This window comes from Corvus brachyrhynchos, unplaced genomic scaffold, assembly GCF_000691975.1.
Source record: "Corvus brachyrhynchos isolate BGI_N302 unplaced genomic scaffold, ASM69197v1 scaffold427, whole genome shotgun sequence".
Taxonomy (NCBI): domain Eukaryota; kingdom Metazoa; phylum Chordata; class Aves; order Passeriformes; family Corvidae; genus Corvus; species Corvus brachyrhynchos.
Genome location: NW_008239046.1, coordinates 353,237 through 357,312, shown reverse-complemented (window position 1 = coordinate 357,312; position 4,076 = coordinate 353,237).

Below are 4,076 nucleotides of genomic sequence, written 5' to 3'. Positions count from 1 at the left end.
GCCACCCCTGGAAAAAACTGCCCTTGGGCTGTTTTGATTTTCTTCTTAAATTGTCATCACAGAGGCGCTAATTGGGCCAGCAGCATGTCCATTTTCAGAGCCATCAGGGATTGGCTCTGTCAGACACGGTGGAAGCTTCCAGCAGCTTCTCACAGAAGCCACTTCTGTGGCACTTCCCCGCTACCAAAGAACCAGGCTGTGCCCAATGAATACAGTACTGCTCTGGATAAATGCGGCGTGGGGTCATCCTGCATGGAGCTGACCCTACTGTGTGGGGATGGGTGGGGTGGTGTCACTGTGCTCTTCCTGAGAGAGTCTTCTCTGGGGCTGTGGTTTTCAGCACCATTTCTGCTGGGGTTTTTCTCTGTCTTGTTCTAGCTCTGGATCTGAAAGAGAAAATAAAATCCAAATTGCTGTCTACAGGGGAAGCAGCCAGGGGTGTCTTCAGTGAGAGGCTCCTGGTTTATTCCCACAGAACTGTGGGTTATCTTTGCCTGTCTTGTTTTTCTTTGGTGCTCCCCAAAAGCCTCTTTCCACTGAACAGCTTCTACTTGTTCAGGCAGTACCCAGCAGAAAAATGGGGATGGTTCTAATGAGAGCACAGTGGATCACTCCTCCTGCCCTGCCCATACCTCAGTTAAAGGGATGCAATGGCTTGTGGGAACTCTTGTCCTTCTCCATGTTTTGTGCTCCCATTTGCCCTTGGCTTCACTTGGAGAAAGCCTGGAGAAAGTGATGAATGAGACATGGTGGGCCTTTGTTTGCAGCCTGTGTGGGACACCGTGGATGTCTGGTGCTGAAGGCACATATCTGACTGTGTGGAAAATTTGGGAATTTGTAGATATAGGGCAGAGGATTTGGGAAAAAATTATAAATTCTAGAAAAATTATGAATGCTGGACTCTTCTGCACTCTTCCATGGCTACTGGAAGGAAACCTGTTTACTTTGATGACTTTTTCTACCAGATCAACTCTCCAAGTCTTTTGTTTGGGCACTGAAAATAAATGGGCATTTTTAGCACTGCTCTTTGACGTGCAAGGGATGATGTCTATCCTGCCACAGACTGACGGGAGAGCTTACCATCCTGCACTGGACTATTTTCTTTGAACACATGGTGAAACCCCAGCTGAAGAATAATCACAGTTGCATGACTTCTTCTCTTGCACAAACCTGGATTCCTGAGTAATTTCTTTGTTACATGTAAATCCCTTTTCTAAGTTCATAAAGGTCAAAAATATTTGGGGGAAGAGGGAGTGTTGTCAAGTTAGCAGGACAAAAGGGATTTAGAGCAACTCTTCTGCTTTAAAGCTTTCCCCAAGGTACCTGTGAGCAGCTCTGTGGGTAGAAGTCAGTAATTCCAGAGTATTAAAGTTTGTTGTAGAGCCAACAGCACAGCAGGAGTTATTTCTCCTGGCTCTTGCTCATCAGCACAGTCTCCTCTTGTCTCCTTTGTGGCTCAGAGCACTGTTAGTTTTGCAGCTTCAGTACAAGCATGGAAGTATCTGGAACAGAGAAATGTTTGCAAGTATTTTCTGGGTATGTTAGAAAAACACATCAATAGTATTGGGCAGTCCAAGGTAGTCTATGTTTTAAGGATGCTGCTGGAGCTCTGTGCCTGCCTGGCTGCACAGGTAGCTGTGACTAGTGAGGTATGTGCTCTACAGTGTGAGCAGGGGATCTGGGGCCCTGCCAGCTCCACAGATCCCACCGGATGCATTACAGGCAGTGGAAAAACTTCTACAGCAAAGGATCGTTTTGCCAACAGTGGTGTTGGGTCCTGCTCTCCTTTGGCATTCACATATTCTTTCTCTTACCTTCACAATCACTTGTTTTATTAAATGAGGACAGATCAGCTCCACTTGGTGTGAAGGTGCTCCAGTGAAAAAACATTCTCAGTGGTTTCTGGGTGCATAAGGAATGCTTAAGGAGAAGCCACTCTAGCTGCATGGTTCATCTTGACCCTCTGATTTAAAAGATTAATACGTCTCAGCACACAGTGTTTTACTACATTTTCATGTAAGTATTTCATGCCTTGACTGCTCCTATACACCCTGGTCCATTCATTGTTGCTGTCACTGGTGAATTTGGGACACCAGGTGGCACAAGACAGTCATGAAAGGGAGAGAATAGGATGTAGTGAAAAAGAAGAAGGAACAGGAAAAAGAGGAGTACTAAACCCTATTACCCAAAAGAGTCCATGACACAGTAACAGGATGTTTTTTATGTTATATATCACGTGACTGTTTCATTTACTGTAGGAGTTCAAGTAGGGAAGTTCTGGGATGTAAATTTACGTATTTCACAGTCACTGAAAAGCTGTGGAACTCAGGGCGAAAAGCCCCACTGCTTAAAAATTAAGAATATGACATTTCTTCAGAAATGTATTTTAAAAACCAACTGGGTTTACTGGCGTGGCTAGGAAGTGCTGTAGATGTCAAGACCAGGAGGAAAACATCAGTCTGAGCCTCTGTAATGCAGATGATATTGACACAAGTGCCCCATACAAAGCCAGTTAGTGGCTTGATTGGGATGATTTATATGTTATAAACATTATGAGAAGGATTTTCTGCAATCTGATTTTTTTATTATAAAAAGAATGATTTGTTCAACAAGATTTTCACTTGACAGGACACTGGGAGGATCTGTATGAGTTAGAATTAGAAACACACAGAAAATGAGGCTGTTGCTCACAGGACTTCATTTGTCACAGCAGGTGGAAGATGGGCACCAAAGAGTGGCAAGGATGGTCTGACAAATAATGCAGTGCTCTGTGAGCACGGAGAACAGAGTTCTATCCACCCACAGCACATCATCCCCTTTGGTGCTGCCTCAGCCCTTAGGACAGGCTTTGCAGTGATCCTTAATTTCATACCCATTTTCTAGATGTCCATGACAAGCGTTCTCTGCTCTTTCCTATTTTTTGATTGGTGTTCTGCCAGGCTGCAGGGACCAAAGTCCAGAGTACATCACTGACCTTAGTAAATGCAGCACGATGCCAAATACTCTGACAAAGCACTCCCTACATGTCTCAAAGTGGTACCCACTGAGAAAAAAAAAACACTTACTGTCATATTCTGTACCTCAGGTTGCCCTTGCCATGCAAACTGCAATTATTTCACCCTTCCACAAACTCAGATGCACATTTGCAAACACAAATTCAGTTCTGCCTTTTAGGCACTACAATATTGTGGTGGTGGCCTTCAGGAGACCCTGGTTAGGAAACCAGTGTTGTTCTACTCTGCATAGTGGTTTAGTGAGGCGTGAAGAAGAATCCCCATGGTGAATGATGCAGATGGAAGAGGTGTGTTGTAATGCTAGGTTTAGTTTAGCAAGCTGCAGCTTTCCCTGCTGCAGGGGCTTCTTAGGGCAGGGCTTCCATTCTGTCCTCCTGTAGTCCTTTTCGGACAGCTCCGCAGTTTTGCTCAGGCCCGCTATCAGCTCTACAACACAGTGACGGCGAAGGAGGCAAGAAGGGTCCTCCACGAGGGCTTTAGAGGATCTTTAATCTTACATCCTGTCCGAGAAATCCCCAGAGGCAGAGAGACCTCATGAGGCGGGTGCAGGGGGGTTTTGTCAGATCGCAGGGGCGATGCATGGGCGGAGTTGGGATACAGGAACCGATAGGGAGAACCCGAGGGAGTGTCCAGAGCTAGGGCAAGGGAAAGTGTGGGGAGGAAGACACGGGATAGGAAAAGCAATGGGTAAAGAGATCACCACAGAGGTGTATAACTGCTGTTCCAGCCAGCACAGCCTTTCTGTGCAGAGGGACACATGGAGTGTTTGATGGTCCAGTTTGATCACACCATGGTAAATGTCACAGAGTGCCTAATGAGGACACCAGTGATGCCATCATGGGTGTCTTCTAAGCAAAGTGCTTTGTTCTGTTGTCTCACACTTGTGAGGGCCCCAGCCAGCAGTACAGAATGGCTGGGATCCAGTTCAGTTAATACTGTCTCCATCCACAGAAATGTTTATATTACTGTAGCAAGCATTTCCATTATGAGGATTATACCATTTGCCCCAGTGACATTAATTTTAACACATTCCAGTTTTACTGCAGCTGATTTTCTCCTACT